The sequence below is a fragment of the Bufo bufo genome, chromosome 4 (genome assembly GCF_905171765.1).
Source record: "Bufo bufo chromosome 4, aBufBuf1.1, whole genome shotgun sequence".
NCBI lineage: Eukaryota > Metazoa > Chordata > Amphibia > Anura > Bufonidae > Bufo > Bufo bufo.
Window position 1 is genome coordinate 425,152,228 of NC_053392.1, and position 14,979 is coordinate 425,167,206.

The 14,979-nt window shown below is 47.4% G+C and overlaps 1 protein-coding gene across 1 annotated transcript in view; it reads left to right on the forward strand.

Moving 5' to 3' along the window:
- The window catches only part of LOC120998606 (saccharopine dehydrogenase-like oxidoreductase), a 166,650-nt gene that overhangs the window by 89,477 nt on the left and 62,194 nt on the right, over positions 1-14,979 (forward strand). The window lies entirely within an intron of this gene.

The following is a 14,979-nucleotide window of genomic DNA, read 5'->3' on the forward strand; positions in this document are numbered from 1 at the left end:
GGGCGTGGCGATGGTGTAGTTACCATGGCTGATCAGCACCTACCTTTTGAGTGCGTTCTACTGGGTAGCTCAGTCCCTACGGCACTCGTCAACACTAGATTGCCGTTCGAAGCGGGACTTGGATTCTAGTAGTCATACCGTAACGCCATTGGTGCTACCTCTCTTCAGATATCAGTAATGTTTACGTCACCGCAGGCCAATGGTGGTTGTTCTTTCACTGCTCATTCCAGGGGTGGACTGAGAGCCTTCCCAAGACGGGTAGAGCGGGTGCCTGTTACGACATCCCCCGCTAGTAGGGGTTTTGTCCCTGGAATGGATCACACTTTTCCTTTCCGATCTCTCCTCGAGTTGGATAACGGATCCCCTCATCCTTCTGTCTAGCGGACCAGTAGCCATGGGTTGTACGGCTCTGGAAGCCCATCGCTATTTTGGATGCGTTGGACGTTGTAATCAAACTTCACCCGGCAAGAGTATTTCTCTCATCTTTGTTCCACTCATCTGCCCTTCCAGACAGCGTTGCCGCTTGGTTAAAATTCGGTCACTGACGGGGCTTCCCATCACAGGTGGTGCTCACATTGGCTTTACTTTACCTTTCTCGCGTGGTGTTGATGCTTTGGCCGGCAGTGGGGCACGCCTGGCTCAGGCGTTTGTTTCTTCGTGATTCTCGGGCAGCCTCTCTCACTAGAAATCTCTCCACAAGCCTCTACGGCTATAAGGGCGTTGGTCTACCAATATTCCGCTCCCTAGGGGGCGTTCTCTTGACCAGAGGTGAATCCTGCGGACTTGGCCTTTTTAGTTCTACTTCCACAGCTACGGCCAGGAGCCAGCTATTTTGTGGCGTTAATTTTTTATTTTTATTTTTTTCTCAGAGTTGGTACGCCTTCTGGTACGTACTTTTTTTTCTTTAAGTATGAACATAGGGCAGTGTTCCGTCCAGGATCCTCTTTTTTCGCAGAAGGTGGTTGTCTTTCCACGCCCTCACAGACATGGGCTTCTCTTCTTTCTCCCTCGCATTACACAGACCGAGCTCTCCATCAGCCATGTGATTTGGCCTCTGAGCTTCCTTGTCCTTGACTAGCGCTTACAGCCGTACGGACTTCTACCAATTTTTATCCTTGGGTCATTGTCAAGGCTGACGGCCTCCAAAGGATGTTTTCCAGATAGATCCGTTAGACAGTTGCTCAGGCATTCCGCCCTCCGGGTAAGGCAACGCCCAGCTGAGTCTTGGCCCACCCGACCAGCGGTCGGTGCTTCTCGGGTCCATCTCCTTCATGCAGTAGCTTCCCAGTGGGGAAGGCAATGTCTTGATCTTCTGGGCACACGTTCGTCAAGTCTTACCGGGTGCCTTCCTAGGCACCGGCGGATACCGTTCCAGGCAGCAAAGTCTGCAGGCGGCAGCGAGTTACGCATCCTCGAAGGCGTTTTACTCCATGGGCATGTGATTTGTTCCCTCCCCGTGGACTGCTTTAGGACGTCCCACGGTCCTGTGTCCCCCAATGATACCAGCGAGAAAACAAGATTTTTGTGAAACTCACCTGTAAAATCTCTTTCTCGCGGGGTTTCATTGGGGGACACAGCTCCCACCCAGTAATTTCTGTTTGCCGTGATTGTTGTTGGTTGCGGAGCCAGTATGGCCCCAGTTCTGGTTTGATCCGACTGGCGTTGACCAGTTGTTGGTTGTTTGGTTTTTTTCTCCTACTCCTATTGCTTGGGCACAAACTGATATGCTCTCTCCAGGCTGGAGGGGGTATAGCCTGCAGGGGAGGAGTTATCACTTTTCAGCCTAGTGTCGCCTCCTAGTGGCAGCAGCAAGCTATACCCACGGTCCTGTGTCCCCCAATGAACCCCGCGAGAAAGAGATTTTACAGGTGAGTTTCACAAAAATCTCTTTTTTATGTCCATTAGAGAAGACAGGGTAGTTCTCAGACCAGATCCTGGTTTTATGCCAAAGGTTCCTTCTAGGACGAATAGGGCTCAGGAGGTAGTTCTTCCAGCTTTCTTTTCAGAACCAAAAGATGACAGAGAGAAGGAGCTGCATTCCCTTGATGTCAGGAGGTGTATTTTGCAGTACCTGGATGTGACTAAAGACTGGAGAAAATCTTCTGCCTTATTTGTTCTGTTCGGTGGGGCTAGAAAAGGTAATACTGCCTCTAAAGCATCTATTGGCCGCTGGATCAGAGAAGCTATATCCTTTGGCGTATTCAGTGTCCGGGGCGTCTCCCCCTGTTTCTGTGAGGGCTCACTCCACAAGGGCGGTGTCCACTTCTTGGGCTGAGAGGGCCAGCGTATCTATTGAACAAATCTGTCGGGCTGCCACCTGGTCTTCTCCGTCCACTTTCTATAAGCACTAGAGGCTTCAGCTCGACTCTATTTCTGACCTTCTCTTTGGTACAAAGGTCTTGAGCACTGTATCCCACCCTGAGGATGATCTCTGAAATCTCTCTCTAAGGTGCTGTCGTGGGGGAGGGGAAAAATGATCACTTACCGGTAATCGGATTTTCCTGACCCCACGACAGCACCTCTTTATTCCCTCCCTGTTGGTGTAGGGCTGTGTGTTCACGGGTGTTGCAAAAAAATAAAAATGTAATAACTAAACTAACGTAAGGGGGAGTCCCTCTCATGCTCTGGAAACTCACTGAGGTGGGAGAGCGGCTCCACCTTTTTTATGCTGCAGGTTTCCTGTCCTGGGGCGGAGCCATCTCTCTCTCGAAGGTGCTGTCGTGGGGTCAGGAAAATCCGATTACCGGTAAGTGTAATCATCATTTTCAGCTCATTCCACTAGGGCAGTAGCCTCTTCCTGGGCAGAAAAGGGGTGCGCTACCATTGAACAAATTTGTAGGGCAGCAACGTGGAGTTCTCCCTCCACGTTTTACAAGCACTACAGATTGGACCTTTCATTTATGCAGGACATGTCTTTTGGGAGAAAGGTGCTACAGGCTGTAGTCCCTCCCTAATAGTCATCTAGTCTAATCTCTCACAGGTGCTGTCATGGGGCGTAATGGAAATACTTCAATTACTCTTACCGGTAATATGTAATATTTAATATGTTTTCCATGAGCCCATGACAGCACCTACATAATTCCCTCCCTTAAAAAATATAGGGCGAAAAATACGATATATATATATATATATATATATATATATTTGTGGTCATGGCTACGGCCAAGAGGTATCCGAAGAACCCTAGGGAGAGAAACAACAGGAACAACCTAACCCAGCTAGGCGTGTCTTAGCTGACCTGACTAAATGGCTTGTTGTGTGCCCTGAGCCATGATCGTGGGTAGGCCTATAAGTGGGCATACCCTGTGGAAATGAGAAGATAAGGGAGGGAGGGTGGGGCACCTGAGAACCCACGCCTGGAAGTGAGGGTGTGGCTCGTATATGAAGAGCCTCCGCCCCTCCCACAAATGCAGGCTGACTAATCAGCCTTACCAACTTGTGGTCATGGCTACGGCCAAGAGGTATCCGAAGAACCCTAGGGAGAGAAACAACAGGAACAACCTAACCCAGCTAGGCGTGTCTTAGCTGACCTGACTAAATGGCTTGTTGTGTGCCCTGAGCCATGATCGTGGGTAGGCCTATAAGTGGGCAAAAACCAAGCCAAGTAGGGTAGAAAAGGAATTCGAATGGCATGTGCAAACTAATCCCCAAGCCAACTGCAAGGCGTCAGGGATCTAGAGCGAAAATTCGGGGTATACGAGGCAAGACCAGTAGGAGACCTACAACCCATCTTGTGGATGACAAGGCCAGAGACATGATTCTCAATATTGCGTATACTGCCCCAAAGCGGAATGGAGGACCGGGAATACGTTGTGAAATGGATCATAAAAACCAACTGAAACTTGTAAAGTTTGGCTCTAGTGCGAGTACTGGCAATGCCCTAGCCTCAGGAGATCGTGGGACCGCAACCTAACTGCCTAGACTATTTAGAAATGAGGGCCAAAAAGAAACCATGAAGATAGGAAGAGAATCCTTGAATAGTTCCCCAGACAACAGCTATCTGCTAGCCGTGGTCCGCGCGTTGTTCTACTGTGTGCCCGAGAATTATTTTTGCGTTTGAGACGTGAAGACCGACCTACAATCTGAAACTTCTACCGTGAGGAAATGCTGGACCTTGTCCAAAATCCGATTTAACGTGGTTGTAGGGAGTCTGAGGTTAGTGCGGCAAGAAGCTACGAAGCCATAATATACAAGATTCTGTCTATGCCCTCCCATGAGTGAGGGAATGCAATGCAATGAAGCTACCGACGAAAATGAGTTCCTGGTCATGGTAAAAAAAAGGCAAAGACTTTGCGCGGGGACCTGGTTGACAAGATATGATTGACTACGATCAGAGACTGAAATGTTAGAGGGAATTGCCCTACTTGTTCTTCATCTGGCAGGACCTGAACGAAAGCATGAACAATTAAAGAAAGACTAAATATCTGCGTAAGACATGACAATGATGCTGTAGGGCGAACCGGACCAGTTTGTGGTCAAAACATAAAGTGAGCAATCAACGTTGATTATTAGGAAATTAGGGAAGCAGGTATGTATGCGATACATAGGGGCCAAATCAGCCCAGATGCACAACCAACCAGGCAATCAGCCCAGCAGGACTGAAAAACAGTCATCGGGCCCCCAAAGCCATGGGGCCGAAGCTGTCATCGGGCCCCCAAAGCCATGGGGCCAAAGCTGTCATCGGGCCCCCAAAGCCATGGGGCCGAAGCTGTCATCGGGCCCCCAAAGCCATGGGGCCAAAGCTGTCATCGGGCCCCCAAAGCCATGGGGCCAAAGCTGTCATCGGGCCCCCAAAGCCATGGGGCCGAAGCTGTCATCGGGCCCCCAAAGCCATGGGGCCGAAGCTGTCATCGGGCCCCCAAAGCCATGGGGCCGAAGCTGTCATCGGGCCCCCAAAGCCATGGGGCCGAAGCTGTCATCGGGCCCCCAAAGCCATGGGGCCAAAGCTGTCATCGGGCCCCCAAAGCCATGGGGCCGAAGCTGTCATCGGGCCCCCAAAGCCATGGGGCCAAAGCTGTCATCGGGCCCCCAAAGCCATGGGGCCAAAGCTGTCATCGGGCCCCCAAAGCCATGGGGCCGAAGCTGTCATCGGGCCCCCAAAGCCATGGGGCCGAAGCTGTCATCGGGCCCCCAAAGCCATGGGGCCGAAGCTGTCATCGGGCCCCCAAAGCCATGGGGCCAAAGCTGTCATCGGGCCCCCAAAGCCATGGGGCCGAAGCTGTCATCGGGCCCCCAAAGCCATGGGGCCGAAGCTGACATCGGGCCCCCGAAGCCATGGGGCCGAAGCTGTCATCGGGCCCCCGAAGCCATGGGGCCGAAGCTGACATCGGGCCCCCGAAGCCATGGGGCCGAAGCTGACATCGGGCCCCCGAAGCCATGGGGCCGAAGCTGTCATCGGGCCCCCGAAGCCATAGGGCCGAAGCTGTGACCGGGCCCCCAAAGCTATGGGGCCGAAGCTGTCATCGGGCCCCCAAAGCTATGGGGCCGAAGCCGTCATCGGGCCCCCAAAGCCATGGGGCCGAAGCTGTCATCGGACCTGAATAAAAGGTGCAGGTTAAATTAAACCATGAGCCTGACCGATGTGGCAGGCGATACCTAAGATAAACTACGTGGCCTGAATGACATGCAAGGCGAAATATCGTTAGGAACGAGACCTGACCGACGTGGAAGGTGACCCCAATATGAGTTCAACTGCATGACCTGAAAAGACGAAGGGAAACGTGACAGAAAATGGAGATAATAACGGACAAAGTAAAATTAAACCTGAATAAAATAAGCTGGCAAGCAGGTAAAGATATGAGTCATTCAAAAGCATAGATGCACAGATGGACAACCATTGGTCGGACCCCTGAAGCCATGGGGCCGAAGCAACCACCAGGGGCCCATGGGGCCGGGCAGCCGCCAGGATGCGAACCTTAGAATTAAGGACGGCAGGGGAAAAGATTGGGGCTTAACCCAACGGGTTTAGTAATCAACCGGGACTCGATGACCTAGAAAGACAAAGACATGGGGTAAAGCTTCTTAATGAAATGAGGCTGAAATGAACTGCAAGTACTAATCTGTAAAATATAAATGAACAAAAGAAAACTTCTGAAAGGTGTGCCATGGAAAATAGTATCAGATGGCCGTATGACCTACCAATGTCGATTGTGAAATCCTCTAAGCCAAGAGCCATGCGTGAGAGTCCCCCATGGCGGGAGCCATGCGTGAGAGCCCCCCATGGCGGGAGCCAAGCGTGAGAGCCCCCCATGGCGGGAGCCAAGCGTGAGAGCCCCCCATGGCGGGAGCCAAGCGTGAGAGCCCCCCATGGCGGGAGCCAAGCGTGAGAGCCCCCCATGGCGGGAGCCAAGCGTGAGAGCCCCCCATGGCGGGAGCCAAGCGTGAGAGCCCCCCATGGCGGGAGCCAAGCGTGAGAGCCCCTCATGGCGGGAGCCATGCGTGACAGCCACTCATGGCGGGAGCCATGCGTGACAGCCACTCATGGCGGGAGCCATGCGTGACAGCCACTCATGGCGGGAGCCATGCGTGAGAGCCCCTCATGGCGGGAGCCATGCGTGAGAGCCCCTCATGGCGGAACAAGTATCAGATGACCGTGCGAACTACGAATGACGATGCCAGTCGTGAGGTCCTATAAGCGAAGAGCCACTCGTGCGAGCCTCTTATGAATATTATTATTATTTTTTATAAACCACTTATGCAGCACCAGAATGCCTTGGGGACTCGCATAACCATGACCCCCTCCAACAGCAAACCTGGAAACACTAACCAGCCTACAACCATGTTGTACCCCTAACAAACAGAACATGAAAAAACGGTCATGGGGCCCCCGGAGCCATGAGGCCGGATCAGTCATAGGGCCCCCGAAGACAGAGGGATGACGATAAGTAATTAAAACGTAAGCCGGACCTGATGGCATATGAAGCGACTTGAATGATTAGATTGGCTAGAAGGTGGCCTAAGGAAGATGACTGCCAACAGGCGTTAAAAATATAGTCATTAGTAATCCGAAGCACGTGCATACATAAAACACTAACCACCGCGAACCATAAACGTAAACATGAAATTGAAACAGAGATGGGAGAAAAAACAAGAGCCTGAGGCATTGCAAGTTCGCTAAGAGAAGTCTCTTATCGTGACAAACAAATAAACGGTTTGTGAAAACATAGCAGGAAACTTACTGGCCCACTGACCTCTGCTGAGGAGCTGTTTGGTGAACTGGGGCAGGAGACCAATCTGAGTGAATACGAACCAGAAGTAAAAGGAGACCAGTCTGAGTGAATATGAACCAGGATTAAAACAGAAAGTAGGCCTATGGAATGTAACAGACCACCAAGGAAGGGAACGTAAGCCTGAAAAGAACGCAGTTATGTTTGTCGGGAGAGAGGTACCAGAGCGGTGGGTGCAGACTGCCCCAATGAGATTGAGCAAAACCATGACGTAGCAATGAACAGGAGAATGCAGCTTTGAGTGGGAGCAGAGTACAACACATGATGTAACAACAAATGGGTGAATGCAGCTTTGGATGCGAGTGGTACCTAAAAAACATGGTATGGGCGCAGCTCTGAGTATGGGTAGCGCATGAAAAGCATGGTATAAAGCGGACGTATAAATGCAACCTGGAAGTGAGCAGAGTATTGACGTGATGCGAAAGCAGACACGTGGACGCAGCTCTAGTAGTGAAAGGAGTATAGGACAACATGCGAAAGCAGACATGCGGACGCAGCTTTGGATGTGAACAGAATATTAACTTGATGTGGCAGCAGACATGGAAAGCGGCTTTGGTGAGTGGGGTATACGACCTGGTGTAGCAGTAGAAGTGTGAACACAACTTTAGGTATAAGCAGAGCATGAAATTTGGTATAAACGCAGCTCTGGTTGTGAGTGGAGCAAGGTGGGAACACCAGGGTGGTGCGTCCAGAGCATGAAAACAGAGTAACAGTAGCAGCTATGGCTGTAAGCCGAGTATACAACATGTAATAACAGGCGTGTAATACGGATCCGGCTGTCGGCTGGGGACAGATTGAGATGTAACAGCCAACAGGTGAACGCAGCTTGAATGCGAGACCAATCTGAGTGAATACGAACCAAGAGTGGAAAAGTACAGGACAGTAAGGACGTGCGGATGCAGCATAAGACATGAAATAAAAGCCGAAAGTGTAAATGCAGCTCAGGATAACAGCAGAGCGTGAAAGTGCAGCAGGGTTTTTAAGTACATGGAGCAGTGAAATACGTGAAGTCTAAAGATGGTGGTAGCGGGGGGAGGGGGGGAGACACATCGCAAGGAACAGCTACAGCAAGAGGCCTAAACAATAACAGCTGCGTCCGATCTCCAAACATGACGTCACGTGCAGCCCGGGTAACTTTCTTTACAGCAAACCGGCTGAAGTAACTTTTCATACGAGACGAACGAAACAAAGTGAAACTTGTAAGATTTATAGGAGCTAACTCCTATTACCAACAAACAAAGTTGAAAAGAAAATAGAAGTATTTAGGCCCAACAAGCAAACCTGAGGTAGCAGATTCTGAGGCAAAGCCTCCCGTTCGCTAGCAAAGTCGGTTCCGACCGGCCAGGAGAGACGGCCCCGGCCCAACCTACTTACGTAGTACGGCGCGTGCATGCCACGGAAGCAGAGAGCAAAATAACAAGCTCCATGCTGCAAAGAAAGACTCCTACCACCAGAGAAGCTAGTCTGCTAATGACACCCAGCAGCAGCTGTGCACCTGAGAACCCACGCCTGGAAGTGAGGGTGTGGCTCGTATATGAAGAGCCTCCGCCCCTCCCACAAATGCAGGCTGACTAATCAGCCTTACCAACATATATATATACATACATAAGACGCACCTAGGTTTTTGGGGAGGAAAATAAGAAAAAAAATATTTTTAACCAAAAGGTGTGCTGTTTGTTTGGTGGGTTTGGAACTAATGGTGGTCTGTGGATGACGGACACTGTTATGGGGGGGATCTGTGGATGACGGACACTGTTATGGGGGGGATCTGTGGATGACGGACACTGTTATGGGGGGGATCTGTGGATGACGGACACTGTTATGGGGGGGATCTGTGGATGACTGACACTGTTATGGGGGGATCTGTGGATGACGGACACTGTTATGGGGGGGGATCTGTGGCTGGCACTGTTACAGGGGGGGGGGGGGGGGGGGGATCTGCGGATGGCACTGTTATATATGTGCCATCCACAGACCCCCCCCAGCCCATAACAGTGACATCCACAGACCCCCCCAGCCCATAACAGTGACATCCACAGACCCCCCCCCCCCAGCCCATAACAGTGACATCCACAGACCCCCCCCCCAGCCCATAACTGTGCCATCCACAGATCGCATATATATATATTTTTTTTAAATAATAATCTATATCTACATCTAGTCAATTTTTGTGTCAAAGAAGGGATATGCCCGGGCATATATTTGGCAGTTTTCCTTGTGTTACTTTTGCTTATGTTCTTAGTTTCACTGTATAAAGGTGTATTGCTGGTCCCAGGAATCTTGTCAAATAGTGAGTGTTGGAAGGCAGTGGTCCAATTTAAAGATCTGGGAAGTTTCCTGCCGGAAGGGGGAGGATCTCTCACAGGTACAGTCATGGGCTCATGGAAAACATATTACCGGTAAGAGTAATTTAAGTATTTTTCCAATACGGCGAATGGTGTAACTGAAAAGAGGGTAAAAATGGTCTCAATTTGCCATTTTTTCATTGCTTCTCTTAACCACCTCCGGACCGCCTAACGCAGATTCGCGTTCCGGAGGTGGCAGCGCTGCGCACAGTCACACATATACGCGTCATCTCGCGAGACGCGAAATTTCGCTCAAAGCCGGCCCGCGCATGCGCATCGCGGGCCGGCAAAAGTTAAAGAACAAGTTCGTCACCAGCCTGCCAGCAACGATCATTGGCTGGCGATTTTCAAAAAATCCAATCACAAGCCATATAACAGATCATATTAGTAAATATGATCTGTTATATGGCTTCTCTGCTCCTCTGCTGGTCCTTTTCGTCGGTTGGATCCAGCAGAGGAGCAGACTGAACTGTGAGTAGCACCAAACACTTCACTGTAGCCCCAGATCACCCCCCTGCACCCCAATTAACCCTTTGATCGCCCCTGTCAATCACTAGTGAAAGGAAAAAAAGTGATCAGTGTAAACTGTCACTTTTTTTTTTTCACTGGTATTGACTGTTAGGTTTTAGGGATAGTTTAGGCCCCTTGGTTAGGTAGTTTAGCGTGAGTTAGCGCCCAGCCCACCGCACCGCAGTCACTTATTCGCTGTTTAGCGTATCGCTAATCAGCATTTGTACTTTTATAGTATCTGTAAGTGATCAAAACTGATCACGGTCAGATCTATAATTGTATTAGTGTCACCTTAGCTCGCCCTCCACCCAAAACGCAGTGTTTGCCCGATCAGGCCTGATCGGTCGCCCACACGTGCGTTCACCCACATTCATGCACATTCATTTTACACGCACTGCGGCGATAAAAAAATCAGTTTTAAAGATGTCGTGTCTGTAGCAGGAGTGGAATAAGGCGTGACACCCGCTATTTCTGTCCTGACTGTCCTGACCACCCTGCCCTATGCTTTGGTGAGTGTTTCTGGAAGTACCACACACAGGTACACTTAGCATAGGGATTGCATCTCACAGGACAGGCACACAGGGCTATTAGGGCCCTTTTACTCACAGCTGCTGCAAACCTCTCCTTTCACTTGGGATAAAGTGCATAACGTACTTCGCCACATCTTTGGGCGATTTGCACATTGTCCCATGGGGAAGGAGAGGTTTGTTCTATAAAGGTAAAAAAAACTAAACAAAAAAAAAAAATACCGGTAAGTAAAAAAGTTAACGTTCAGTTAAAAAAGTTTAAAAAAAGTTTATATGTTCTGTTCAAAAGTTAATAAATTTATTGCGTTGCGGCCTGGTTTTTTCTTTTTTGTTTTGTTTTTTTTACCTTCCAGGTGGACCAACCGATCGACTAGCTGCAGCACTGATGTGCATTCGGACAGAAGCATTGCGCTGCTGTCAGATTACACAAAAGTCGGTGTATGCGGCGCTGCAAGACGAGATTTCTCCTCTGCAGTAAAAGATACGTTTGCCGAGGCATATGAGCTGAGGAGGTGGCGGTGTTCATATACTTTGGCAAACACTTTGTATATATAAAAAAAAAATCCCGGCAATGATTTATTCATCCACATCGATTGATGTGAATGGAGAAATCTGGTTTGCCAGGGCATACGAGCTAAGTGGGTATGGATGTTGGGCGGAGCTCCTATGTCCTGGCAGACGCCTTTCCCCTCCTTTTTCTTTTTTTGGCAGAGATTTTTTCATCCACATTGATCGATGCGAATGAAGAAATCTGTGCCGTTCATTTTTTTCTTTCAGCCCAGAGGCTGAACGGAAAAAAAAATCTTATTACCTGTATGCTCAATATAAGGAGAATAGCAGAAACTCCTAATGCTGGGCATACATGTAATGATTGCGGAGACCCTCAAATGCCAGGGCAGTACAAACACCCCACAAATAACACCATTTTGGAAAGAAGACACCCCAAGATATTCGCTGAGGGGCATATTGAGTCCATGAAAGATTGAACTTTTTGTCCCAAGTTAGCGGAAAGGGAGACTTTGTGAGAAAAAAATAAAAAAAATCTATTTCCGCTAACTTGTGCCAAAATTTTTTTTTTTCTATGAACTCGCCATGCCCCTCATTTAATACCTTGGGGTGTCTTCTTTCCAAAATGGGGTCACATGTGGGGTATTTATACTGCCCTGGCATTTTAGGGGCCCCAAAGCGTGAGAAGAAGTCTGGTATCCAAATGTCTAAAAATGCCCTCCTAAAAGGAATTTGGGCACCTTTGCCCATCTAGGCTGCAAAAAAGTGTCACACATGTGGTATCTCCATATTCAGGAGAAGTTGGGGAATGTGTTTTGGGGTGTAATTTTACATATACCCATGCTGGGTGAGATAAATATCTTGGTCAAATGCCAACTTTGTATAAAAAAATGGGAAAAGTTGTCTTTTGCCAAGATATTTCTCTCACCCAGCATGGGTATATGTAAAATGACACCCCAAAACACTTTCCCCAACTTCTCCTGAATACGGAGATACCACATGTGTGACACTTTCTTGCAGCCTAGGTGGGCAAAGGGGCCCACATTCCAAAGAGCACCTTTCGGATTTCACTGGCCATTTTTTACAGAATTTGATTTCAAACTCCTTACCACACATTTGGGCCCCTAGAATGCCAGGGCAGTATAACTATCCCACAAGTGACCCCGTTTTGGAAAGAAGACACCCCAAGGTATTCCGTGAGGGGCATGGCGAGTTCCTAGAATTTTTTATTTTTTGTCACAAGTTAGTGGAAAATGATGATTTTTTTTTCTTACAAAGTCTCATATTCCACTAACTTGTGACAAAAAATAAAAACTTCCATGAACTCACTATGCCCATCAGCGAATACCTTGGGGTGTCTTCTTTCCAAAATGGGGTCACTTGTGGGGTAGTTATACTGCCCTGGCATTCTAGGGGCCCAAATGTGTGGTAAGGAGTTTGAAATCAAATTCTGTAAAAAATGGCCTTTGAAATCCTAAAGGTGCTCTTTGGAATGTGGGCCCCTTTGCCCACCTAGGCTGCAAAAAAGTGTCACACATGTGGTATCTCCGTATTCAGGAGAAGTTGGGGAATGTGTTTTGGGGTGTCATTTTACATATACCCATGCTGGGTGAGAGAAATATCTTGGCAAAAGACAACTTTTCCCATTTTTTTATACAAAGTTGGCATTTGACCAAGATATTTATCTCACCCAGCATGGGGGGGTATGTAAAATTACACCCGAAAACACATTCCCCAACTTCTCCTGAATACGGAGATACCACATGTGTGACACTTTTTTGCAGCCTAGGTGGGCAAAGGGGCCCACATTCCAAAGAGCACCTTTCGGATTTCACTGGCCATTTTTTACAGAATTTGATTTCAAACTCCTTACCACACATTTGGGCCCCTAGAATGCCAGGGCAGTATAACTACCCCACAAGTGACCCTATTTTGGAAAGAAGACACCCCAAGGTATTCACTGATGGGCATAGTGAGTTCATAGAACTTTTTATTTTTTGTCACAAGTTAGTGGAATATGAGACTTTGTAAGAAAAAAAAAAAAAAAAAATCATCATTTTCCGCTAACTTGTGACAAAAAATAAAAAGTTCTATGAACTCACTATGCCCATCAGCGAATACCTTAGGGTGTCTACTTTCCGAAATGGGGTCATTTGTGGGGTGTTTGTACTGTCTGGCCATTGTAGAACCTCAGGAAACATGACAGGTGCTCAAAGTCAGAGCTGCTTCAAAAAGCGGAAATTCACATTTTTGTACCATAGTTTGTAAACGCTATAACTTTTACCCAAACCATATTTTTTTTTTTTTACCCAAACATTTTTTTTTATCAAAGACATGTATATCAATAAATTTAGAGCAAAATTTTTAGATGGATGTTGTTTTTTTTGCAAAATTTTACAACTGAAAGTGAAAAATGTCATTTTTTTGCAAAAAAATCGTTAAATTTCGATTAATAACAAAAAAAGTAAAAATGTCAGCTGCAATGAAATACCACCAAATGAAAGCTCTATTAGTGAGAAGAAAAGGAGGTAAAATTCATTTGGGTGGTAAGTTGCATGACCGAGCAATAAACGGTGAAAGTAGTGTAGGTCAGAAGTGTAAAAAGTGGCCTGGTCTTTCAGGGTGTTTAAGCCATAGGGGCTGAGGTGGTTAAGCAAAAAATAAATTTAATAAAATGTGATCAAAAAGTCACACACACTCCAAAATGGTATCGATAAAAACTACAACTGAAAAAAATAAGCCCCGACAGCTCAGTAGATATACCTAAAAAGAAAAGTTATGGGGGTCAGAATATGGTAATTTAAAAAAATAAAAATTACCGGTAATTTTTTTTTAATTTTTTAATTTTTTTTATACTACTTACATGACCTAAAAACCTAAACATTTTGTGGTATTGATGTAATCTTACTGATTCATAGAATGAAGGGCACAGGTCAGTTTTGGAGCAAATGGGAAAAAAACACATCGTTTTACGGGTTTTGTTCCCACAGTGTTTCAATTCCACCCCATTTGGAATTTTTTTCCCCCCGCTTCCCACTACATTGTATGCCATATTAAATGGTGGCATTAGAAAGTACAACGTGTCCCGCAAAAAACTATGCCCTCATACAGCTTTGTGACAGACAAATAAAGTTATGGCTCAAGGATGATTGGGAAGAAAAATGAAAACGCGAAAACGAAAAAAAAACTCCGGTATCCTAAGGGTTAAAGAGGATCTGTTGCCACAAAATGCAATGCAATCTGATAGTACCACGTTATAGAGCTGGAGAATCTGAGCAGATTGATATATATTTGTGGGAAAAGATTCAGTATCGCCTGTAATTTGTACATTTATTCCTTTCAGTACAGGAGGGAGAGGATATCAGTGACTGATAGCATTGTGTGTACATACAGAGATCGTTGTCAGTCACTGGTAACTCCTCCCTTCTGTACCGATTGTTTTGCAGCCCTGTGAAAAACTGCAAAGATATAAATGTATAAATTACAAGTTTTACTGAATATTTTCCCACAAAACTATATATCAATCTTCTCAATCAACTGTTTAAGGGTACTTTCACACTAGCGTTTTTCTTTTCCGGTGCTGAGTTCCGTCCTAGGGGCTCAAATCCGGGAAAAGAACTGATCAGTTTTATCCCCATGCATTCTGAATAGAGCGTAATCCGTTCAGGATGTCTTCAGTTCAGTCTTTTTGACTGATCAGAAAACCGTAGCATGTTTTATTTTTACCTCCGGCCAAAAATTCGGAACACTTTGACTGAACGCTGGATCTGGCCTTTTTCCCATTGACTTGCATTAACGCCGGATCCGGCGCCGTGTGTTCCGTCAAACCGGATCCGGCTTTTGCATGTTAAACCGAAAAAAAAG